The sequence below is a fragment of the Emys orbicularis genome, chromosome 5 (assembly GCF_028017835.1).
Source record: "Emys orbicularis isolate rEmyOrb1 chromosome 5, rEmyOrb1.hap1, whole genome shotgun sequence".
Taxonomy (NCBI): domain Eukaryota; kingdom Metazoa; phylum Chordata; order Testudines; family Emydidae; genus Emys; species Emys orbicularis.
The window spans coordinates 78,071,632-78,098,875 of record NC_088687.1 but is presented as its reverse complement, the minus strand read 5'-3'; the positions used below and the strand labels follow the sequence as shown (position 1 = coordinate 78,098,875).

At 42.4% G+C, this 27,244-nt stretch overlaps 1 protein-coding gene and 1 non-coding gene across 2 annotated transcripts in view; both read left to right on the top strand.

Annotated features, from left to right (window-relative positions):
* Nucleotides 1–27,244, top strand: part of VEGFC (vascular endothelial growth factor C) — a 144,109-nt gene that overhangs the window by 18,700 nt on the left and 98,165 nt on the right. The gene's annotated exons all lie outside the window — the stretch shown is intronic.
* LOC135879809 (U4 spliceosomal RNA) lies at nt 12,713–12,853 on the top strand. Its single transcript, XR_010561480.1, has one exon. It is a non-coding gene; the product is annotated as a U4 spliceosomal RNA (small nuclear RNA).

Genomic DNA, 27,244 nt, shown 5'->3' with positions numbered 1-27,244 from the left:
AGAGCAATCTGGATTGCTTGCTAAACTAGGGTCAAGCAAACGATATATAGCTAAACATATGCATGTAGGAACAAAGAATGTAGACCAGGGGTCGGCAACGTTCGGCACGCGGCTCGCCAGGTTAAGCACCCTGGCGGGCCGGGCCAGTTTTATTTACCTGCTGACGCGGCAGGTTCGGCCGATCGCGGCCCCCACTGGCCGCAGTTCGCCGTCCCGGGCCAATGGGGGTGGCGAGAAGCCGCGGCCAGCACATCGCTCGCCCGCGCCGCTTCTCGCCGCCCCCACTGGCCCGGGACGGCGAACCGCGGCCAGTGGGGGCCGCGATCGGCCGAACCTGCCGCGTCAGCAGGTAATTAAAACTGGCCCGGCCCGCCAGGGTGCTTACCCTGGCGAGCCGCGTGCCGAACGTTGCCGACCCCTGATGTAGACAATACTTACAGGATGGGAGACTCTATCCTGGAAAGCAGTAACAATGTGGGGAACATGGTGGATAATCCGCTCCCAGCGTGATGCTGTGGCCAAAAGGGCTAATACGATCCTTGGATGTATAAACAGGGGAATCTCGAGTAGGAGTAGAGAGGGTATTTTACTTCTGTATTTGGCATTGGTATGGCAGTGGCTGGAATACTGTGTCTGGTTCTGGTGTCCAAAATTCAAGAAGGATGTTGATAAATTGGAGAGGGTTCAGAGAAGAGTCACAAAAATTGAAAGATTAGAAAACATGCCATATAGTGATAGACTCAAGGAGCTCAATTTATTTAGCGTAAAAAGAGAATGCTAAAGGGTGACTTGATTACAGTCTATAAGGACTTACATGGGAAACAAATATTTAATGGGCTCTTCAGAGTAGCAGAGAAAGGTATAACATGATCCAATGGCTGGAAGTTGAAGCTAGACAAATTCAGACTGGAAATAAAGTGTAAATTTTTAACAGTGGAAAATATTAACCATTGGAACAACTTACCAAGGGTCATGGTGGCTTCTCCATCACTGACCACTTTTAAATCAAGATTGGATGCTTTTCGAAAAGATCTGCTCTAGGAATTATTTTTGGGAAGTTCAATGACCTGTGTTATACAGGAGGTCAGACTAGATGATCACAATGGTCCCTTCTGGCCTTGGAATCTGTTAATCGATAAATAATGTTCAAGTGATTTTACATATATAAAGAGAAAGAGAGAGTGTGTTTGATTAGCCCATTCATAGTGCAAGAAAACTGAAATACTTCTGCAGAACTCTAGATATTTCTCTGCAAAATTTAGAATAAAAGTTGCTGTAGGATTGTTGTTAAATGTTCCACAGATATTTTGCCCTTCTCACACAGCTTTTCTTTCCATTTCATTATTATATGTTTTAGATTTTGTAATCGTGAGAAAATTATTAAATGTATATTGTTCTGTATTTGCATATATAGGTGACTGAAGAACAAACTCCACCACTAAAGCTTACATTTGTTTACAGTCTTAAACGTTTCTATGGAATGTGTAAAATGTAACAGAACATAGCTTTCTAAAAACTGTTGACACAAAGTCTGTTTACTACATTATTCTGACTTATCTAGAAAGTTAATGAAATGTATATTTTTTATAGCTGCTTTTCAAATAATAGACAGTAAAGAAGCCTTTAGAAATTCTTGTATTTATCCAAAATTGCCCATGCAGACTGTAATGGAGTGATACAGAAAATAGTCTACAGATATGTCACCTTAGGCCTTTGTGTACGTGAGAACATGCAGGAAGATTAATTCGAATGAACTTTTAAAGTGGATTCATTAAGCCACATTAAATCCCTGTGTGGATGCTCTTATTTAGAATTAAAGTGGCCTTAATTCAGTTTAGTTTAATTCACTTCGGAAGTTTAATATGATTTAAGTAATGCATGTTAAATTCACACCTTTAGTTAATTTTGTATTAGTTTTCCTGAGTGTGTGTAGACCAGCCCTTGGATACTAACAGTGTCCACGTTTTAAAAAAAAAATGAATTGGGTGCCATAATATGAAACTTTTTCTAAACTATGAACACAAAATATTTCTGTTGGGGGAAAAATAAGTTTAGGTAAAATAGATTTGCTTGATTTTTTTTCAGAATTTTGTTTAGATACTTTGCAGTTGAGAAATTGAATGCTTCTATTTTCTAAAGTGAATAGTGATTTTGTTTGCCTCAATTTTTGGGCATCCATGTTGAGAAACCTTAATGTTTTTTTTCAGAAGGTGTGTAGTCAGTACTTTCTGAGAGCCTGGCTACACACTTCAGGGCGTGATTTCTAAAGCACACTAATTTGTTGCACATTAATTGGTCCGTGTAGACCCTGTTGATGCATACTAAAAGTTCCCTAGTGCACTTCTACTTAGTGCTGAAACTGGTTGGGAATAATTATGGAATATTCTTTAGATATCACTTTACAAAGCCTTCACTCCTACAACTTGATCTAAGCAAATCGATCTTTGCGCTATGTACACATGACCTCTAGATCAGTGCTTCTCAAAGTCGGGCCGCCGCTTGTTCAGGGAAAGCTCGTGGTGGTCCAGGCTGGTTTGTTTACCTGCCGCGTCCGCAGGTTCGGCCGATTGCGGCTCCCACTGGCCGCGGTTCGCTGCTCCGGGCCAGTGGGGGCTGCAGGAAGCGGCGCGGGCCGAGGGATGTGCTGGCCGCCCTTCCCGCAGCCCCCATTGGCCTGGAGCGGCGAACCGCGGCCAGTGGGAGCCGCGATCGGCCGAACCTGCGGACGCGGCAGGTAAACAAACCGGCTCGGATCGCCAGGGGCTTTCCCTGAACAAGCAGCAGACCAGCTTTGAGAAGCACTGCTCTAAATCACACCTCTTTATGGTGTGTCATTCTGAAACCCAGAATTAACTAGTAATTCTTTAAAATTTAGCCTGACATCTTTGTGAATTAGCTACTGGTGAATGTGTAGCATGTATATGAACCAGTTATATTTAGGAGATGCTGTGCAAATTTCCTCAGACAGAAAATTCACCCCAGCCTTGACCTATAGCACACTTCTATTCTAGACATTGGCCTCTCTTGATTAAAGGCTACCAATTGTACAAAACTGTGTGTTAGTTTGGTGTTGTGGGCCGCTGTCCACTAGGGACTAGGATGGATACCATCGAAGTAGGTTTCACTGGAACTCTAAGAAAACATTTGGTCTCTGGAGGTTAAAGGCAAGTTAATTAACCCACTATTCCATGTAACTCGCATGAAATCTGTTTGATTGCATGCTCACTTATTATTTGGATATCACTACTTTGAATATTTCTTGCTAATATGTACCTTTTTTGGAATTGTTCATATCGATAGTGATATAACACATAAGAAAAGAGATATTTCAGCAAAACCAAAGTAACAGGTATTTTGCAATGATAGAAACATGTATCTGTTGGCCCAAATGTTCTATATAAATTCAAACTTCTTAAAGTTATAGTTCTAAGTTTCTTCGTAGAACTGTGCATTTTTTGTAGATTCACTATTTATATTCTAGTCTACAGAGTGGTAATTTCCTAAGGAAGCTAAAAAAGAAACGTGCTAAGCAGTTCCATTCTGTCTCATTGATATCTCTGTCTCTTTAGGGCATGCCTATACTACAGACATAAATCGACCTATGTTAGGTCTACTTACAGCCATTGCAGTAATTACTGTGATGGTTCATGCCCACATTGCCCTTCTTCTATTGGTGGTGCACGTCCTCATCGGGAGCACTTCCACTGACTTAAGAAGAGGCCTGGCTGCCCCCTCTCGGTCCCCACAGGGAGCATCACTGCCCACCCCCGGGCTCTCAGCCTGCCAGAAGCCCAGCTCCGTGCAGCCGGGCCCCCAGCGGGGAGTGGGGAGCCCGAGCAGCAGGCCCGTGGGTATTTGGGACCCGGGGGCAGTCTGGCTCAGAGCGGGGAATGGAAACCCTGGTGGACACCGCCCAGCTGGGAGTGGGGAGCCTGGGCAGCAGCCCAGCAGGGAGCCTGGAAGCAGCCGGGCTCTAGCTGGAGCCCAGCCCTTGGGTGACAGCCAAGCTTTCTTGTCAATTCTGGAGCTGTGAAATTGACAAGAATGACAGCCAACAGCTGATGTAAGTAATGCAGTGTCTACACAGACACTGTGTCGCCCTAACTACACTGACACAAGTCCTATGCCTCTTGTGGAGATGGAGTTATGTCAGTGTAGTAAGGCACTTATGTCGGTGGGAGCAAGGCTGTAGTGTAGACACTGACATAATTAGGTCAACATAAGCTGCCTTACATCAACCTAACTCTGTAGTGTAGACTATGCCTAAGAGTGGATGTTTTCAAATTACCACAAAACCTACAGTCATTTCCCAGAAAAGGCAAATTTTCCATACTAGAGCCAATCTCAACCAATATACCACTGTAACTTGAACATGATTGTTCACATAACCTGTCATTTTGAACTACAGTCACGCTTGACAAGATTTCTACGTCACTTTGTAGAAAGGCATTAGTTTAAAGTCATTGTATATTTTCATTTGCAGTCGTCGTCTTTTGTATGGCAACTTGAAAAGCCACATTAAAGGTCAATATTCACTTTCGTCATCCACTCTATGGCTTCCGGTGACATGGAATGAATCAGGGCTGTCCCACCAGTGAAGCATCTTAGAGGGCAGCAGTTCTTCAGATGCTTCATGGTTTAGATGTTCATTTGCAGTATTATTTCTATAGTACTTCATTTGCAGTATTATCCTATTACTTTTATATTAAATATATCCTTTTAATATTTTAATATTCATGATTTGGAAAAAATGCAGAAACAAAACCCCAAGCCTAGAAAGAAAATCCTTTTGACAGGAGCCGTTTTAAAGAAGAAATAAGTTTATGGAAGCAGAGTTTTTGTAAAAGCTATCTGAAGAGAATTGTTTCTCCTGAAAGGAGGGTAATTTCTTAATTTATCCATGAGAAGGTTGTGTCTGTGCTTGAGCAGCTCAGTTTATATCTGGTTACTGTGCAGCCAAATCTTTGTTTATTTTAAAGTAACGTGAAGAGCCAGGTTGTAGCTGCCCCTGAATGGGCACAGGGGTGGGAGGGATAAGCAGTTCCTAACCACCCCCCCCCCCCCCCGGCCACTGCTGAGTGGCTGGGGGATGTAGGCCTTGCTCCTTCCTAGCACTTTTTTTGGATGCTAGCTGTCAAAAAGGGGATGGGAAGAGGTGGATTGAGAGATGGGACCATGGCTTTGCTTTCCGTATGCACCACCCAGCGACAGCAGCCTGTATCGTTCTGATCAGCAGCCATAGAAATGATCCGGGTCTTTATTACAACTAATAAGAATCTTGTCAGTTTCACTCTGCTGCTGATTTGACCAGCAATAAAGGCACTTATGATCCAGGAGAGAGGAGGAGCTAAAAAAACAGGTGAAAGGAGGAAAAGGGATAGCGTGAAATAGCGAATACCTTTCTTTTTCCAAGCATCCAGGAACAGAGTAGTAGGATGGTAAGAGAGTATTCCCTTGACCCTCACAACAGCCTCTCAGGAACAGCAGGGCCGCCCACAACATTTTGGCACCTGAGGCGGGGAGCTCAAATTACGCCCCCCATACCTCCTTGCTTGGGCCAAAACTTTGAAAGGTCTCAATTCTGCCTTCTTCCTGTTCTATTCCTCTCATGGTACTGCTCTGCTACCTACCCCAATAAAGGATAACTAACAACTTAAAATGCCTTGTTCAAAAATTTTAAGTAACACTTAACTTTCAAATGCCTGAACAGCAAATGTAACTTTTCTTGTCTGCATAGTAAACACTGGCATTTTTATCTGTTTGACTAATCAAAGTGTTGCTTTCCATGCCTTCTTGGCTGCAAAGATTTGAACTGCTTCCTGAAGGTCCACGGTTTGGGCCAGCTCATGCTCTATTGAGATGGTTGCAAGGCGAACCAGCCTCTCCTGTGTCATTGTGGAGCGTAGATGTGTTTTTATTAACTTCAGCTTGGAGAAGCTGCGTTCTCCACTGGCAACTGTTGCAGAAAGTGTTAGAAGTATGCGCAGAGCAACAAAAGCATTTGGAAAGAGTGTGGTCATCTTATTTGTGCACATATATTCCAGAACAGCCTTTGAAGTTGATCCTGCTGAAATGTATCTTGAAAGGGCTTTCAGTTCATCACCTAAATCACTCACATCAATATCACGCATGTGTCAACACTGTCTCTAGTGCTCTGCATTGCTGGTGTAGGTCTTCTTCAGGTATAGTGAGGAGTTTTGGAATATCATACAACATCCCAAATATACTGCTGTGTTCCTTGAGTTGCATGAAACGTTCTTTAACTGACTGTATTGCACAATCTAGCACCGGGTTAAAGAATTCAACTTTGAATTGTTGTTTGGGGTCTCTTATGGGATTATCCCATGCCTCGTAATCAAAATGTCATCTTCTTTGGTGACTCTTGTATTCTTGAATGGGTGGGAAAATAGCTTCAGTGTGAAGTTCCTCTGCCAACTTCTGTGCACTCTTCAGAACGTTTTGAAATCCCTCATCTGACCAGTAAGACTGTAGGTATGACTTTGCTTTGTCCAGTTGTTCCATTGCTCCAGATATATCAAGGTCAACAGCTTAGAGTCTCTTGCTTACAACATTTATTTCAAACAGTATGTCATGCCATAACACTAAGCCACACAGAAATTTGAAGTTATGTATGTTTCTGGTGATTCCATTTCCCTCTGCCACTGTTCTCCCACGAACAGTTCCTGTCATAGTATTATCCTCCATAATGGCAACTATGGCATATCTATCTTCCCAATTTGGTGTTTGATAGGCTTTATCGCCTCCACTCAACTTTCCCATCGTGTGGCACTCAGTGGTTTCAGTGTCAGAGAGGATGTTCCCAGATGTTGCTTCAAAATTTGCCATCGATGAGTTTATGCAGAGAAAAATACATAGATGCTTTGAATTACATTAAAAAATTCAGCAGCCTCACTAGAAGCTTATGCTGCATCACTGACCACCAAGTTCAATGAATGAGAACTGCAAGGGACAAAAAAAAGCTGGAGGGTTTAACTCTCGGATCCATGTCTGCACTCCTCTGTTCTTTCCTCTCATGTTGGCACCATTACGTTGGCCCTGACCTCTCATGTCGGCTATCGCAATTCCCGTATTTTCCAGCTTTTTAAAAAGCACATTTGTCATACCAGCTTCTTAGTATCATCAGTGTCAATAAATTCTAGAAAATGCTCTCTGACAGTCACCATTGCAGGGACATTTTCACTAGGTTCTGTTGTTGTTACAAAACGCATTTGTTCCCTATGGCTGATGTCAGGTGTGCAGTCCAGAATAACAAAGTAATATCTTGCTGACTTCAGATCTGCCACAATCTTCTGTTTGACTTTTGTTGCCAATAACTGTATGATCTCATTTTGAATTGTTTTTCCAAGGTAGTGGTTTGTGTACATTTCTTGGTTAGTGAGTCTTCTTAGATGCTCCTGGAGTACAGCATCAAATTCAGCCATCAGCGCCACAATTTTAAGGAAGTTTCCATTGTTTGTCACATACAGCTGATCTGAAGTGCCACGCAGTGCTAGGTTTTGGGTAGCAAGCATTCTCACAATGGCAATGAGCCTTTTCAGAACATTTTGCCAGTAAAGAGACTCTGATGCAATCTTCTCTTGATGCTGATCATCTATGGTGGCCTTTAACCTTAGTCTCATCTCAAGCTCTTTCCATCTATGGAATGCCCTTGGTGATTTGCTGCCTTCTCATGGCATGCCAGATTTTTCCAGTCCTTTGTTCCTGTAGAACCCAGTGTGACTGGAACATTAGACTGGAAGAGTTTGCAACAAAAACAATATGCAGCATTCTGGGTTTTTGAGTACATAAGCCATGGCCTCTGTCACCATTGGGGATTTCATGCCAGTAATGTGTTGGATGGAAACTTCTATTTTCATTGTCTTTGGGGAACATGAAGTTTTTCACTTGCTGTGGCCCATGCAGTACAATGACCTCCCTCAGGCTACTGCTCAAGTGGGTCCACAGTCCTGGATCATCTAGACTTAAGGAACTAAACTCAGCAGCAGCTGTTTCTTGCGTTTCCACCACACTCTTCTCTGATCTACACTTTTCTTCGGAAATGTGCATGGTTACATCCATTTGAGATGGAGATATGAATGCTGCAGTAGCTCCCAGCTCACCTGCACTCTGACTAACTGGAAGATCAGGCATCTCCTCACCACTCACGTCCTCACTGAGGCCGGAAGGCTCACCGTGAGCATTTGTGTCTATGTATCTCAGGAGAGCTCCTTCCTGCTTAGATAGAAAAGCTTCCTTTGCTTTCTTTCTTTTTTCTGAATGCTGCCCCAGGGGGCGTTTTCTTCTTTCACTCATGACTGCTGTTCTGTGCCAGCTATAGTGGCTCTCAACACTCAATTGAAGGGGACAAATAAGGAGGCTGGTAGCAGGGCCTGAGTGAGGGAAGATATCAGCATCTTAAGGGCCTAACTGGCTCCTACTACTTCAGTTGATTGCCTCTTCTCCTGAAGTGGGTTCAGGGAAGCAGCAGGAAACAGGAAGCTCCCTGAGAAGCTGGTGTTAATCAGTCCAGGCTCCTGGGGGTGCTAGAGAGGTACATAAGAGCTGCTCCTCCTCTCTCTCCCTGCAGCTCCTGCTGCTTTCTATTATTCCCTCTCACCTTTTCTCCTGCCTGCCTGTTATGTCTCTTGTGCCCTCCTTCCTCCAGCACAGCACTCTACCATCTCTGTGTATCTAGAGTAGAGAGAATACATATGCACCAGCAGCAGACACAATTTTCTACACTCTAGGTCCTAGTGGCACCTCCCTCCCCCCCCCACACACACACAGAGTCTGGCACCTGAGGTGGCCACATCAGTTCGCCTCATGGTAAGGCCAGCCCTGAGGAACAGGGTTGGAGGAGGGAGAGAGGAGTCCCCTCGCTCACATTAGAAAGGGATTTGTGGAGGCAGGACCATTCCTAGGAAGGGAAGGAAGAGAGAAGCTATCTCTTACAGCAGCCAGGAGGTAAGGCGTGGAGAGAGAGTCCCACATTGATTGGACAGTATTAATAATAGCACAGAAGGTGGTGTCCTTGAGCAGGTACGAAGGAAAGCAACCTATTAGAAATACCAGAGGACATGGGTTATGACAGTGAGTGTATTTCTCATCAGGTCACTGCTCTTATCCTAAACTCTGGTGGCAGAAAGAAGATACATGTTTTTCATATAAGCCTTTAGAGAGTTGGTTTAGTACCTTCACTAGTTGGTGTCTGGTATTTGTTTCAAGCCCTGAAGTACTTTATTTGGGTGACAAAAATGTTCATGTGCTGAGTGAACTATACTTTTCAAAAATGTATTTAGAAATTATCAAAATGATCATCCTTTCAAGATTATTGCAGTTCGCTGATAGAGAAGTTGACCAGATCAGTTTGACAGACCGCAGAGTGAAATGGTGGGATTAATACCCAAATATAACACAATTCATCCTAATTTCAAAGTGCATTTATGACTAGGTTAAGTCAGCACCTTGTTTACCGTATTACAGTCCTTTCAATTATATTCATTTTAGCATATTACATCCTTCATTCTTTAAGAAATGCCCATGTTTTATTGAAAAGTTGGAAATACTACTTTAGACCTGTGTTTACTTAGAGATCATTATTTGGTGAATGGATGACTCTTATTACTTCCTTAGAATACGTATGAATGCTGTTCTTTCAGAGGCACATCTGAGGATGATATCATTCAGCCTTCATGCTCATCAAGTTTTGGATATTTTTTTCTGTCTGGCATCTGTGCAAAATGATATTTTTATGAGTCGTTATTTTCTGAGTCATGAACTATCACCCATATATTTAATGTTTTTGTGACTTTTTAAGGGTCAAAATTATGTCTTCACAGTAGTCTATGAAATGTACAACCAGTTTTAAAACAAACTGCATCATCTTTACAAGTTTTAACATGCGATAAATGTCCAGTAAGATTCATGACAATTTAATTGTAGTTCATTACACATTTTTAATCACATGTCTATACACAGCATATTCAGTATTATAAAATCTTCAAGAAGATATACATCATACCTGGTCCAAAACAATGTCATCATTGATGATTGTTCAGATTCTGACCTGATTTATGCCATGCAGGATGCTACCAGCTTGAATATGCCTGATCTTGTCTAGTGCCAATGTGGCTTCCAAGAGTAATAAAATTGTTCCAATGGTTCATGTTCTTTTTTGCATCTCTCTGCAGTTTCTATCTATAATGCAGGTTCAGAAATAACTTTCAGCATTTAGAAAACAAATAAAACTAATTGTTTCAAGATTTGTGATGTAGCTTCTGAGAGTTTAATGTAAATTCCTGTCAGACTATCATTTAAATTTGACACATGAAAAGCAAATTGGAAGAGTAAAATACATGAGACATATATTTGTTTTGTTCTATTCATTGCTTTACTTTCACCCTGTGTGTTTTAATTAACCAAGTATAAAAGTATTGTTGCATTGTGGTCAGATCCATGCGGACACTAGGTGTGCATTTTTTTTCTGGATGTGACTTAGGCATTAAAGAACCAACCAGATGAGACGATTTTCATGCCCATCCTTTCACCTCTCTATTACCTGGATGTCCTGTTCCCTCCCTCTTCCCCTTTCCCAATAGTTATGGCCTCAACAAACAGAAGAGGAAAGGTAGGAGTTATAGGGGGAGTTTGAGGACGAGAAGACAATGTAGTAATAGAGGTAGAGGGTGTCTCTGACCTCCCTTTTTTTCCTCTGATGGGGAAACTCTCCACCTACAGTCTGGATACATTACTTCTACTGCCTCCTTACGTTTTTCCCCTTAGTGCACTCTGTGTCCTCCCACAAAGAAGATTCTCTAAAAGTCCTCTAGGCTTCTTCCTCATCTCCCCTGTTCCTTCCTTCTTTTTTCTTCCCCTCAGGAGAAATATCAGGTGCCTCTCAAACCTCTATTTCAGAGATCTGTGGCTTCCACTAGGGCCCAAAAATGTGTTCAGACAGATGACTGATCTTTTAGATTTCGACTAACTATCTAAATGAAAAATACATTTTTGACTAATCTCCAAGACAGATAATTATCTGACATTGTATTTTAGCTCTTAAACTCTGTTTTGTGATGGGCACTTGTTTCTGCTGTTTTTTCTATAGATCAGTATCAACTGTTTCTTGAACATTATCAAAGCAGTGCAGATAGCCATTGGGCTTATGACTTGGGTAGAGTGGCTAGTGTCATAGGAAGAGTGGGATAGGATCTTTAGCTTTGGAAGTAAACTACTGGAGAGACAACAAGCATAAGTGAGTGAGAGATAAGAGGTATGAACAACTTTTTGTGATTGGAAGCTTCTTGCCTGGGTGACAACCAGGGAGATACATACCCAAAGGTCTGAACTGCTCTGGCCACATACGGTAACTCTTCACTTAGTCGTCCTGGTTATCGTTGTTTCATTGTTACGTTGCTGATCAATTAGGGAACATGCTCGTTTAAAGTTGTGCAATGCTCCCTTACAACGTTGTTTGGCAGCCGCCTGCTTTGTCCACTGCTTGCAGAAAGAGCAGTCTGTTGGAGCTAGCTGGTGGGGGCTTGGAACCAGGGTGGACCAGCAGCCCCCTTCCCCCCCCCCCCCCCCCGTATCAATTGCCGGGCAATTCAGCTGTCCCCCGCCCCATTGCAGTGTGCTGCTCCTGCCCTCTGCCTTGGAGCTGCTCCCGGGAGCCTCCTGCTTCCACCCTCTGACTCCACCACCTCAACCAACCTACACAATCATCATTGCTGTGAACAGTATAAAATTGTTTAAAAAAAAATTCCCTAATCCCTGCTATTTACATTAATTCTTATGGGGAAATTGGATTCGCTTAACATCGTTTCACTTAAAGTAGCATTTTTCAGGAACATAATTACAATGTTAAGCGAGGAGTTACTGTACCAGAAAACAATTGCCAGGTTAAAAAAAAAGTTCAGATTCTGAACATTTTGATTTTTGCTTTTGTTTTTATCCAGCACAGCTACTACTGTATAGTAGATACTGAAGCAAATGGTGCTTCAGCTTGGCTTTGCTTGTTTTGAACTAGTCACGTTCCTTTTACACTGAAAAGGTCTATACTCTGTGTGTAATAAAATTAACATGATATGGTGGTAATCTTATTCTCGCAAGGTACAGTATCCCATAATTTCTTAAGATCAACAAAACAAATTGGTTTTGTTTTAACTCAGTCTTTGTGGCAATGTATTCATTTGTGCCACTATTTAGAATATTCTGTACTAGAGTTTTGTAAATTGTACATAAAACAAGGATTTTGGATCCAAACATTTTTTCTGTGAACATCATGTCTCCAATTAATTCCGCGCAACTGCCATTTTATTCCTAATCTTTATTCCATACATACATTGCTGATAAATTCTCATGCTATTCATTCAGCAGTTGCTCATGCAAAGGTTTATCATGCTTTTAGAAAATCTGTTCAAATTTTTTAACTTAACTGCCTCACAAGGGAGCTATAAAAAAGACTTTAATATGGTGATGCCTAGTAAGGTGTGTTCATTAACTGTCTGGTATAATTTGGTTGGGGATTTCCCTTTCTCAGTTTATAAATTATGATACAGTGTTGAGGGATTTAATATGTGAAAATGAAGTCTTATTACCGTGTTGATTTGATGGCTGATCTTATGGCAGAAATTCTAAAGCCAATGGCTGAATGCTGTGCAGGAATCTTTGAAGGAGAGAAAAATAACAAACTAGCATATTTTTATAATCATTAACTTGTGCGCAGTGGCAGTATCATAGCCAATGAGGTTAATCCGAGGCGTGATTATTGCTAGTTGAAAACTTTTCCCAATACCCCACTGTGTTGATTTGAAATATAGTTAAAACTGGCAATTTTTGACAGTCTCATGTGAGAGGGGGGGGAAAAAAACTTGCCAAAGTTGATTTTAAACCCCTTACTTTTAGCCAGAGCTAGTAATATGCCAAATCCGTTAAAAATCCAAATTTTGTGATGGCCATTCTGAAACTGAAAAGCATTCCTATTAGCAGAACCACCACATTGGCTGCACAGACTTCTAGGGGTTGGATCCTGGTTGTCTCCATTAAGTGACAGAGTTGAATGTTTTACACCTGTGAGAAATTTTTAGTCTACTTTTTGGATAAGATTACTCTGCTTAAGACCAGATTGTTGGCCCTTGTGGTCGCATAACTGTGTCTGGGAAGAACAAATGCAACATTTTCTCTGGTTGAGTTTCAGCCAGTTTTACTTAGGGGCTGTCTGCATATGGAAATTTACCAACATAATTATACTTCCATAGTTATACTGGCATAACTCCCCATGTGGACACCCTTATTCCAGCATAAGTGTGCCTTTGTCTAGTTTAGCTTGTCACTTTGAAAGTAGTATAAACTAAACTGGAAAAAGGCACTTATTCTGGAATAAGACTGGGGACTTGTATACACTTAAAACACTACAGCGTAGACGCTGCCTACGCCAATGAGAGGGATTCTCCTTTCAGTGTAGGTAATCCACCTCCTTGAAGAACGGTAGCTAGGTCGATGGAAGAATTCTTCCGATGGCCTAGTGCTATCTACACAGGGACTTAGGTTGACTTAATTACACTGCTCAGGTGTGTGGATTTTTTTTTTTTTTAGTATAATGGCTGGTCTACACTAGTATAACTATAGTGAAATAAGTATGCCAGTAAATTTCCCTCTGCAGACAAGCCCTTACTAGATTATGTTGTGTTTGGGAATCTTTGGGTGCTTTAGCGTTTTCTCCAATAGAATTTTCTCTATTCTCTCACCTATTTAATATGTATACATAGGATTTATTGAGAAAATAGGGGTTGCGTGTTGAATAAAATATGTCTTTGTAGCCTCCAAAGAAATGAAATCAAATATGCCTTGGGAATTATCATTGTTTATGGTCTCTGCAAGGTGCCACAATGGATAAAAATAGAGAGAGGGGGAGAGAAAGAAGGCTTACATATAAATATACACTTACTTCCTATTTCAGTGTAATGGGCCATTCCCTTTATACTTTACCCTTTGTCCTCTTATATACGGATAAAATTTGGTGTTAATAAATCACAGGATCCTAGTAACTGCCATACTAGATCATACCATCGGTTTAGCTAATCAGGTATCCTGCTTCCAGGAGTGATTCATGATAATTTATTAAGCTTCATGTTGGCTTTCTTTGTAGTCAGTATTACTGTATGTGTGTGTGATTTGATTAATGGCATACTTTTATTAAACAAGGATAATGACTGTAACAAAATCCATGCATAGTTTGTAAACACCTAAAAATAAGCTGACAATTACACACCCTTCCTTTGAGCAATTATTGCTAATTATTTTAACATATGGGATGGGAGGTAATTGGCCAAAAAGTGTTTGTTTTATGTAAGAGTATTGGTGCATGAAAAGAATTCTAAAATGGATGTGATCTACATTAAATTATTAAAATAATAATTATTGGTTACTTCTTATTTTCATCTCTGTTCATGCTGTTTGAATTAAGCTTGTTCTCAATTAAGTGAATTCAGTAGCTGAGAATCCCCTCAACACTGTTCAGATCTATGAACCGTGTTGTGTCCTCATTTTACATGGATGATGTGGTCCCAAGGGCTAAGTTCTCCCTTGCACAAAAATACCTTGCGTGAGCATGAAGAAGGTCCATAAGTTTCAACATGCAGAGATTGAGGTTTTTTCCTCAGCATTCCACCATCAGGATGAATAGGGCAGATTTTTCCATATTAAACTAATTGCTGGTGCTAGTATATATTAAACCAGTTTCTGGTTCTGAGGATATCTCCACCATGCATCAGATGCCTGTAACTCTCTGTCCTGCCACAATAGCAGCTGCAGAGGAGGAGATCCCTGGTGAGCTAATTTTCTTGGAGCAACTTTAATGTTTGGGGTTTGTCTTCACTTGAAATGCTTACAGCGGCACAGCTGCAGCCCTGCAGCTCACCACTGTAGCGCTTCAGTATAGACACTACCTACACTGACAAGAGGGGTCAGGATAGGTAATCCACCTCCCCAAGAGGTGGTAGCTAGGTTGACAGAAAAATTTGTCCGTTGACCTAACGCTGCCTACACTGGCTCGGCCTAACCTTTTAGTGCAGACCAGGACTTGATCAGTATCTGTAGTGTCTGGAAGGGATCAGCCCACAGGAAAGGCAACTCATTGACTACACCCACCCTGTAATCTTTGCAGAGTCTGATACGATAGAGTACTTACCAAGAGGGTTTTATGAAGGATTTGGGGGCAGAGTGGAAGCATGCTGTGGCAGGACAGGCCTAATCCAGGCCTAGAAGGTCAGGTGGGGGTGGGGGATATTGTCTACATGTAGGGCTTTGGAGCTGTGCTCCGGCTCCGCTCCAGCTCCAAGCAAAAACCTGCAGCTCCAGTGCTCCAGAGCTGCTCCACGCTCCAGCTCTGGGCTCCGCTCCAAAGCCCTGGATAACGTCAGATTTGATTGTCCAACAACAAAAAGTGGTTGTCTAAATTTTCATACTGTGGGGTCATTCTTCTGTGGAGCAATTCTTTCAGATAAATTAGAATTCAAAATTGTTGCTGTTGTGATGGTCTAAGGCATTTCTCTGTATTCTGCTTGTTCTGTTTTGGACGTTTGTGAGAGGTTGTTTATTTTTATTCACTTGTTTTTTAGTTTGTCTGATGACTCTCATTTGGATTTATATGTTTTATTTTGTCCTCTCTTGCCATAAGTCTGAACTGAGAATTTATCTCAAATTCAAGCAAAAATTCTAATTCTAATATCGGTAATGCCGATCTAGTATACATATATATCTGATCATATGGAATAGCATTAGCCTCATCCTCCATTATTGCTGTCTGTTGCTGCTGTTGAGTGACCATGTCTGTGAACATTGCTTTGTTCCTATCCGTCTTTTAACATAGGGCTTTTTGTGTGTAATTTTCAGAATTTTTATAAAAGCAAACTGAAACAGTATTTCTATCATGTGGTGGCATATTGACACCCACATGGGTCAGTAGCAGGGTTGGAACATTTAGATCCACCACACTGATATCTGCCACTTGAGCTGACAAAGTAACCAATAACAATAGTAGGTTGTCATCTTCTGTGTGGACCAGCGGGGGATGAGATACACACTTTGCCAGTGGGTTTCACAGATATTTGCTGACAGCAGAAGAATGGTGAGACTCTGGGATCTTAGGTTCAATTCCAGGCTCTAGTGGGCACAGACAGTTGTACACATTCCCTCTAAGTGTGACCCCTTCTGCCTTGTCCACTACAACTTGTCCCAGTCCTGTCTCTTCTCCACACTTTTTAAAATTCCAGTCCCATTCTCCTCATTTAGCCAGACCCAGTCTCCGCTCCTGTGGCTTTTCATCCCAGTCCCATTCTCCTTGCCCAGCCAGTCCTATTTACACCACTCTGGATTCCCAGTACCAGTTTCCTCCCCTTCCAGTTCCTCATCTTATTTGTCTGTCTCCACTCTGGCCTCCAGTTAGATGCCTAGACCTGATACAGCCTGCAGCATCCCAGAGATGCAATTGCAGAGAAAATCTTGCTTAGTCCCAGGCTTGAGCATGTTTATTGTGAATGAAGTCTTCAGGGAATTTAATTGCTAAAATCTAGGTCAAACCTTAATTCAGCTCCCTTCTATGTATGTATTATGATAGCCTCCAAACATATGATCACATGCTAAGTTTTCCAAAGGACCCTGCCTCATTCAGGAAATGTTCTGCTCCCCTGCTGTTTGGACATTTCCTAAACTAAAACCTGATTTTGCAACTTTTAATTAGTGGGTTTTTAAAATGTACTATTACACCTCTATATAACGCGACCCGATATAACACGAATTCGGATATAACACGGTAAAGCAGCACTCCGGTGGATCAAAGCAAGTTCGCTATAACGCGGTTTCACCTATAACGCGGTAAGATTTTTTGGCTCCCGAGGACAGTGTTATATCGGGGTAGAGGTGTGTATATATATTACTTCAACAACTATGTTCAGTTGCAGTCACCACTGCTGAACTAGAAATTGCTGAAAAGACTGTGCTTAACATAAAAAATGTGCCTGTGTCCTCAGACCAAGGATGAGAAGTTAGATGTTACAGTCCTGCATGAAGTTACAGCCCCATTACTTAGTGATGAGTTATAAATAAAACAATTTGAGGGAGGAGATGGAAAGGATAAGGAAAAGAGTGAGGAAAAAGAAAGTGAAAGGACAGGAAATCAGTGTATCTCTTGTCCTGCTATGCTGGAAGGAGGATAGGAGCCACAGGATGAGGTATAATTAAAGGTCACAACTTTATTCCTAAATGTCTGGGAGTACCTGGCAGATACAATTGTACAGTGCAGATAATATATAATATTGGCCAAAAACATATCAACTCCCAAGTCTGACAAGTGGACTGCCCCGGATGAGAAATTACAAGCCCCCCTGTGCCATCTATGAATTTGGCCACCTCCCTATTCACATACCTCCTAGTTTTGTCGACCCATGGGTGATCAGCTGGTTTGGATGGATAGAAGATTGAACTGACATTGCCTGAAATTAATGTGGCTGTTCTTGTTTAATAATTTTAGCATATATAGTGTTAGCTTACCTTTAGAAAACATCCTTGTATGTGTACTATCAGAAGAGTTGATAACAATACACCATCCTTCCTGTCATCGAGGCTCATAACTTGGTTGTCAACTTCGTCTCCTCCCTCTCATTCCCCACAGGCATTGAGACCTTTTTCTAGTCCTTTGTGCCATGATCCTGCAAAGACTGTAGCACGTACATAATTTTACAAACATGACTAGTCCCATAGACTTCAATGGGATTACTCTTATATGTAACATTATGCACATGCTTAATTCTTTGCAGGATGGAGGCCCTATTGGATAAAGTTCCTAATCCATTTGCCCCAGCAGTGTTACCAGCCTTGACGCTACCTTTGTCTTATTTTTTTTTTTTTTTTATATTAACAGCTCCACTCTTTTTAATGAGAGGGAGACCCTTTTGCATAGAATGCCTGCCCTACCTCATTTAAATCCCCATAATAACTCAATCAAGAGCATCAAATGTTGCATGTCTTTATCTTTCAGTTTTTATATTCGTTTAATAACTTCAAAACATTAACTGAGCTCATTTAATTGACTCTATTAAATAGAAAAGTTACATTTAACTTGCCCAAGATTACACATTAAGTGGTAGACCTGTGATTTGAAACGAAGTCTTCTGACTGCTAGTCCCGGGCTCAATTTACTAGTTGTCCCTGCAGTAAAAAATTATTTGCAAAAAACCCCGACATGGTCTGTCTTCTGATTCTGTGAGGTAAATCAGTTATCACAAACTCATCAAATCACTAGAAGTAACATTTCTTAGTTAATTTCCATTTCAGAGCAAGTAGGGAGTCAGAACATATTGGGCCATCTTCTCTTCTCTTTGGTCTAATATGTTTTTTTGGTTCTAAAAACTAGTGACTATGAAATTAATATCAAATTTTATGGTGATAGAATAGCAGATATTTTAAAAAATAAAAATATTTTTAAAGGATCCAGGAAACTTTCCCCATTAGATTATAAGGACTTTAAGATAGATTGATTTTTGACCTTCAAACATTGACTGTGTTCCTCTTAATTGCTTGTGGAATCTGCACTGCAGTATAAGTAAAGAACACATTAGAGATCTTCTCACTAATTTGAATGAATTGAAATCAGCGGGGCCTGATAGTATTCACCCTTCACTGAAAGAATTAGCCACTCAGAGCCACTTGCAATATACTTGCACACTTATGAATAACAGGAGAGGTCCTGGAAGACTGGAGAAGAGCTAACATAGTGCCCATCTTTAAAAAGGGGAAAAAAGAGGAGCTGTGGAACTATAGACCAGCCAGCCTGACTTGGATACCTGGGAACAGGAGCGGCAGAGCCTCCCCAAAAGTTGGGGGGCCAGGGGCCCTGCCCCTCCTCTTCCCCCTGAAGCCCCGGCCAAGCCCCCTGCCCATGTCCTTGCCCCTCAGCCCCCCTGCCAGGGAAGGTGGAGGGACCCAGGATCCCCACAGCTGCCCATGCAGCTCTTACCATAGCCGGGCTGTGGCTCTGAGGTCCTGCCCCTCAGCTGGAGCCAATTCAGGGTAAGAGCTACGTGGGCAGCTGTGGGCAGCCGGTGCAGACCCTCCATCTCCATCTGCCCTGGGGGAAGGGGGGGGGTCTGCCATGGGCAAAAAGTGGATGGGCCAGGTCTGTCCACTTTCAAAAAGTGGGAGGCCATGACCCCTGACCTCTCCCTCCCCCCCAGTTCCGGCACCACTGTCTGGGAAGACATGATAGGGGTCTTCAAGTACTGGAAAGACTACCATAAAAAAGATGGAGAAAAGTTGTTCTCTCTTGCCATACAGGGCAGGACAAGAGACAATGTGTTCAAACCACGGCATAGCAGATTTAGATTAAATCTCAGGAAAAACTTCCTAACTGTAGTAACAGTAGGACAATGGAACAGACAGCCTAGGGAGGTTTTGGAATCTCTTCCACTGGAAGTTTTCAAAAGGAAGCTGAATAGCCATCTCTTTTGGATTGTTTAGACGTGACTAAGGCTGTGAGTCTGTCACAGAGGTCATGGATTCCGTTACTTTCCATGACATCAGTAACTTCTGCAGCGGCCAGCAGCAGCAGTTTGGGTGTGTGGGAGGGGGCTCAGGGCTAGGGGTTGAGGGGCGTGAGGGGTGTTTACTTTGGGGTGGGGGGCTCCCACTGGCCTGGCCCTGCAGCTCCTAAGCAGCAGAGGGCCCCGCCCCTGCAGCTCCCATTGGTTGCGGTTCCCGGCCAATGGGAGCTGTGGCAGCTGGCGCTTGTGCCCCTCTACTGCCGTGGAGCTGGATAGGGAACCCCTCCCCGCCCTGCCAACCCTCCCCCTGGCCACACCAGCGGGAGTCGCGGACTGCATGCCATGGCCCAGCCCTCCCCACCCCCCCCAGCACTAGCGGGGTCCCAGGCCACCTCTCCCAGCACCCACAATGCCTCTGGACCGCGCCCTCCCCCCCCCCCCCCAGCACCCACGGCCCCCGCCAAGTTTTAGTCACAGGTATTTTTTGTAAAGGTCAAGGACAGGTCACGGGCCGTGAATTTTTGTTTACTGCTGGTGATCTGTCCATGACTTTTACTAAAAATACCTGTGACTAAAACATAGTCTTACACATGACAAATCCTGCATCTTGGCAGGGGTTAGAGTAGATGACCCTTGAGATCCTGTCTAGCCCCATGAATCTATAAAGATATTTTAAGTATTCAAAATACCATATTTTAATGTAAAATGTTCACATTTCTGTTGTCTGTTTTGTTTTCATCCTGTATGTGTGCATGTTTAATATTAAAACTGAACTGCACACATTATAGTTTATTAACCTTACTTTTTATTACTGGTCCAGTCCTGCCCCTGAAACTCCTGGAACTTAAACATCTGGTATATGTCCTTCATTGTCTACATTCTCTCAGGATATTCTTTCAAAATGCTTCATTAAATGAAATATCAATTACAGGCATTTAGATTCAGCAAATGTAATTATCAAGAACAATACACAGAGGTTAACTAAGAAATTAGTGGCAGTTGATGGTAGATGTTTAAATGACGAATCAACATCCTACTTATTTTAACTCTTCCTGCTGTTAGGATTTCTATCAGTGTCAGAACACAGAAAAAAGTCTGGGTGGCTTTCTAGTTCCTCTTATTAGGAGAGAACCCCAAGGAATGTTAAACCCTGTCACTACCTGTGTACTGTACAAAGAAAATTGTTGATAGTTTGCTATAGTTACTTGCTAAGTATAGGGGATAGTTGTCCATGTGTGGTCAAACTTCATCTGTTACATGTTTCATAAAATATTGTCTACATCTCATAGATCAGTGTTTTTCAAATGTGGGTCATGAGCCAGTACTGGGTCGCGGCATGTAAGGCACTGGGTCGCCTTGCTCTGGTCAGCACTGCCAACCGGGACATTAAAAGTCCCGTCGGCGGTAATGCCCAGCTAAGGCAGCCTAGTGCCTACCTTTTCCGACACCGCGCTGTGCCCCGGAAGCGGCCAGCAGCGGGTCTGATTTTTCTAGGCGGGGGGGCTGCGGGGCTCTGCGTGCTGCCCCCGCCCCGAGCTCTGCTCTCCCATTGGCCAGTTTCCGTCCAATGGGAGCTGGGGGGGCAGTGCCTGCGGGCGAGAGTCGCGCAAAGCCACTTGTGTGCCTCCGCCTAGGAGCCAGACCTGTTGCTGGCCACTTCGAGGCGCAGCGTGGTCCGCAGTACCAGGACAGGCGGGAAGCCTGCCCCTGCGCCGCTGACTGGGAGCCGCCGGAGGAAAGTCCACGCCCCAATGCCCTGCTCTAGCCCTGAGCCCCCCCCCCAAATCTGGAACCCCTTCCTGCACTGCAAACCCCCTCATCCCCGGCCCCACCCCTGAGCCTGCACCCAGAGCCCTGACCCCCTCCGGCACCCCAATCTCCTGCCCCAGCCCTGAGCCCCCCCAAACTCAGAGCTCCTCCTGCACTCCAGACCCCTCATCCCCAGCTCCGTTGAGTCGTGGGCATCAACAATTTTCTTCAACTGGGTCCCCAGAAAAAAAGGTTGAAAACCACTGTCATAGATGATTCCATGGGGGAGAGGGATAGCTCAGTGGTTTGAGCATTGGCCTGCTAAACCCAGGGTTGTGAGTTCAATCCTTGAGGGGGCCACTTGGGGATCTGGGACAAAATCGGTACTTGGTCCTGCTAGTGAAGGCAGGGGGCTGGACTCGATGACCTTTCAAGGTCCCTTCCAGTTCTAGGAGATGGGATATCTCCATTAATTTCTAATTTCATAATATTTACTTTCAGATAATATTTTTGAACATTATTTAGCGCACACTGTATATAGCATTTTTCCTTTCCAAATTACTTTAAAAACCAATGCTCTGGGAAGTAGGTAAGCAAATCTTCTTCTTAATCCATAGGTGCATGCAAACTGCCTTTCTGAAATCATTCCTAGATACTCTGGTACAGAGGAAACATCATTCCCTGGGCAAGAGGAAAAGTTAGGTGGCTATGTACCTTTTGAGGTGGTGTGGAACCACCTATGCCACATGTACAACAGGAGTGGACCCTATTTGAATAATTTCCATAAGGATTTAGGAGTATTTAGGATCAAGAGTTTCTAGGAGAAATTAATGAAAAGTCTTGTTTTTATAGAAAATATGGAACATTCAGTTGTTTTTGCTGGGAAAAGGCTGCAGCTTTATTAGGAGACAAGACTGAAATGAGGTAATGAAAATACTTATTGATTTACAATCCTTAAATCCAGACAAGTGTCATTATCCAGATCAAGGATGAAAATTTTGCTTCTGTAAAGCCACACATTTCCCATCCTCATTGGGCATTGGAGGAAATCAGACTGGGTAGAATGTCTTCTTAGAACCCTGGGTATGATGATGATAATAATAATAATAATAATTAATGGAGATATCCCATCTCCTAGAACTGGAAGGGACCTTGAAAGGTCATCGAGTCCAGCCCCCTGCCTTCACTAGCAGGACCAAGTACTGATTTTGCCCCAGATCCCCAAGTGGCCCCCTCAAGGATTGAACTCACAACCCTGGGTTTAGCAGGCCAATGCTCAAACCACTGAGCTCCTCTTTAAAAGATGGTTACCTTTTAAAGAGACTAACCCAAGTATCAGAGCATGCTAACTTTTATGGCCTCTGTAATTAAGTACATTAGTATTTAATATGGCCTAATAATGGCAACACTTAAAAGTACAGAGAACAGGAACTTTGCATATAAGATAAAAATTGGATTTTGTTTGCCTGCCTTCTCATTTTGAATGTGCTTCGTGCTACACAATGGGGAACAGTATCTTGGAAAGCCATGACTGAAAAAGATTTAGGAGTCATAGTGAACAACTCAGCATGAACTTCCAATGTGCTGCTGTGGATGTATGAAGAGCGGAGTAGTGAGTAGGAACAGGGAAGTGATTTTACCTCTATGTATGGCACTGATAAGACTGATACTGGAATACTGTGTCCAGTTCTGGTGCGTGCATTTTTAAAAGGCTGTTGGAAAAATTAGAGAGACTACCAGAACTCATCCCAAAGATCAAGAGGTGACTTGATATCAGTGTATAACTATCTTCATGGGAAGAAAATACCAGCTAAAAGGTCTCTTAAATATAGCAGAGAAAGGTGCATAACAAAACAAATGGCCGGATGTTAAAGCCAGATACATTCAAATTACAAATACGGTATACATTTTTAATAATGAGGGTGATTGTTTCAGTGGTTAATCTGCCAAGGAAAATGGTGGATTCTCCATCTCTTGAAGTCTTCAACTTAAGACGGGATGCCTTTCAGAAGATGTGTGTAGTAGGAAGAGAGTCTGAGACATAAGTCTTTGTATTAGAAGCCTGGTATGAGGCAGGACCTGCTCACAGAATCTGGCAAGAACAGGGCTAATATTGCAAAAATACACATTCCTAAAAAGTGCTAGTTACAGAGTACTCATGCAAACACATTCCAATATCAAGTGGGTACGAGAACATTACAATATCAAGGATGGTACAAAAACATTCCCCAAGGATAACAGGAACACTCTAACCCTTCCTAAATGATAAGGTCAGAATAACAGTACATAATAGAGATGTTTTGATCAAACCAACATGTACAAGGTAATGAGTAATAACTAGCCATGTCAAGGGGCAGTAATTACAGTAACTATGCCAGAGGGGCAGTACTAACTTGTTTGTATCAGGGTATAAAGATGTATCTCAGAGAGAGTATCTTTGTCCAGCCTAGGGAGGAATGGAAAGTCCCACCATTCACTGAGCTGATCCATTGTTGTGGGCATACATGTATTAGTGGTCCGGTAGAGTCTGCGGGATACTAGTACCATGCTTCGTCGACATTAAACATGCCTTGGGTGCCTTCGTCCCTTAACAGATCTTGTGGGTCATTGGGTGGTTCGCTCGAGGTATGCTGTACCAGCTGTCTGCGCAGGGCTGGGGTGGCACACAGAGGGAACACACACACCCAGCCAAACATCTATCAACATCTAACCACAATGTGCTGTAGTCCAAACACAAGTTATTAGGCTCAATACAAGGGTATCTGAGTGAAATCCTATGACCTGTGGTGTGCAGGAGGTCAGACTAGATGATATAATTATCCTTTATGGACTTGGAACATATAACTCTAACTTAGTTACTATTTTAAAGCTTTTCTCTGCAAATGTAAGGGTTAGAAACATACATTGTTCTTGTTTTTTAAAAAGGAAAGCTGAGATTCTTACAAAATCAGTTGTCTCCAGGAGCTGGGGCTTTAAGTAAAATAACTACTGTTTTGAGACTTGAGATAAAATCGCAAGAGTTGGCAACATTAATAACAGTAAAATGAGTCGTTCAGTTATATTTGCAGCGAAGTCCAGAATACAAGAGCATAAAAGACATAGTATACTATACTTTAGTTTTTAAAATTATAAAAGTAAGATGTTTTCTGAATCTAAATGTTCTTCTCAAATTCAGAACAATCCAGAATATAATTTGCATATTAAAAATACATCATCCATTATTTTTGTGATTTGTTCTAACAGTATTAAGACACATAAAGACACACACAACTCTGAAAAACATAGCTTTCTAGTCAGCTAGGGCCAAATTCTCTTCTCACTCAGTTGTACATCCAGATTAATTCCATTGAAGTCAATAGTCACTTCATATTTACATTAGAGTGAAAACAGAATTTGGTCCTTAATGTCTACATATAGGTTTCACACTCTGTTAACTTAGAGTGTTGAATGTGTAGCAGACACTCACAACACATATCAGAAAGGAAACTGTTGCTCTTTATTTTAGGGTAAGGATCAAGGGCCTGATCCTGCTGGAACAGGGAATGGGTCTAAATATAGTAAACGCAGTTGGGGTTCCAAGCTTGGGTTTCCAATTAAAGTTTTCAAACTGGTTTGCCCATCTTTAAGGTTACCAGGCACTCCAGTAGCATAGGAACACTCAATTAACCATGATGGGCACTGTATAAAAAACACAGATAAAGTTCATTTTACCTTGTCACATAGATTAAAAATTTCCAGATGTGTACACATTTGCACATAATGCAGACATATAAGGCTAGGAATATCCCTAAATTGTATCAGCTTTTTCCTCTGTAGGTCAGGAACAGACCCCTGGTGGCAGAAAGTCTGGGATAGATTCAGTGTTAAGTTTCTCAGGAGAGACAGAACAGAAGATTCAGCCTGTGGAAAGGTGACTTTAAACTATTGTACTGTGCCTGCTTTGGATGTTTTGACCTACAGCATAAGTTAGAGCACCAGAATAGCTGAAGCTGTTATGGCCACTGCTCCTCCCATCTTTGGCATGCGCCTAAACTGTGAGGGGCGGGGGGAGATAGAGGGAGGGAAGGAACGTGCAGAAGTGCAGGCATCAGCCCTATGTGCTGCTAGGCCAGGAGAATTCTCCCTAGCGCCATTGTGGCTCCTTTATGGCTTCTATGTCTATATACTGCTGCTAGGCTAGGGGAATTCTCCTAGGGTCATTGTGACTCCTTTATGGTACCTGTACCCCACTGGAGCAGCCTATAGAAGAGGCCAGAGCAGGGCCCAGAATCTAACCTTCCAGATGGAGGGGGTTGCAGCAGCCACAACTTCCTCTGCAAAGGATATTCACTTAGAGACTGAGAAGTTGGCATTGCTGGCCAGGAGAAAACATGAGCAGACTGCTGTGATTCAGCACAAACTTTTTTTTATTCAATTAATTCAATTTAAATATTTTTCTTTTGTTTAGTTATTTTGTGTGCATGCAGCACTGTTAATGACCACAGAAATTTGGCTCACAAAAACATTTTTTATTTGCCTGAGTAGTAATCAACAAGATGTCAATGTTCCTTACACTTTTTTGTAAAAATATATAAACCGTACAGTATGTTTTATATGCAGAATATTTTGAAGTATGAAATTGTAATAGAGACATCATAAAAAAAATTTATGGTTTTATGTATAGCCATATATCTTATAGGCTAAAATAGAGTAATATTGTCTTCACTTTGTAGATATTTTTAACCTTTAAATTAATATTTAGGTTAAAAATTTCAGAATGGCCTAGGTGTCTTGGGATCCTAAATCCTCACTGACTTTCCTTTCTGAAAATTTTATTCCTAATTCTTTAATAATATGTACCAGCCAGCTGCAGCTGGATTAATATCGCATAAGTAAATTTAAATACTGTACAAATTAATGTCCATTTAGAATAGTACTTAACTGCCTGGGCATGACTTCAGTGTAATACCGTGTTAATAAATGAATATATGTTTGAATGTGTAGCCATAGATTGACAAATGAAAAGAGCAAAAATACTTGGTAATGTACAGTTAGAAAAATTGAGGAAAAGGGAGTTTCTCTTAAGCTGTTTGGAGCTATAGACTCAAATGGGATTCACAGACTCAAAGGAAAGAACATAGAAATATGTGGTTTGAATCTATGATTCTGATCATGTAAGGAAGGGTATTTTCAAGACCTCAGAAATTCATTCATTGGCCTATTCTGTATATATGAAAAATTGGTTTTAAACAGAAACCACAATGCATCTTGAACTATGGAGTTGCTTCCTGTCCTCTATAATTAACCAATTCTGTAAATTTTGGGAAAGTTCAATACAGCTGCCTGGACAAGGATCACAATGTGGAAATCAGCTTAAGGCACTTAGATGCCATGATCATGGGTGCCATATGAGGACCTAGATCAGGGATTGGCAACCTTTGGCACGCGGCTCGCCAGGGTAAGCACATTGGCGGGCCGGGCCGGTTTGTTTACCTGCCGCGTCCGCTGATTCGGCCAGTCACAGCTCCCACTGACCACAGTTTGCCGCTCCAGGCCAATGGGGGATGCGGGAAGCAGCGGCCAGCACGTCCCTTGGCCCGCGCCACTTCCCACAGCCCCCATTGGCCTGGAGCGGCGAACCATGGTCAGTGGGAGCTGTGACTGGCCGAACCTGCGGACGCGGCAGGTAAACAAACCGGCCGGGCCTGCCAGGGTGCTTACCCTGGTGAGCCGCGTGCCAAAGGTTGCCGATCCCTGACCTAGAAGATAAACTGAAGAAATATGCTCATATGCCCTGATCCTGCAATTGCCAATGAAAGTCACAAATCTGTGAATATAAGGCCACTAATGGTGCCTAATGTTAAGCATGCAGGTTTGAATGTTTTGGCTTTGGGTCACAGCTAATGTATACTTTCAGAATTACAGTAAAAAGGTTTATGTAAATACGCAGTATGTCTAAATGTACATCTTTTGATCTCTAT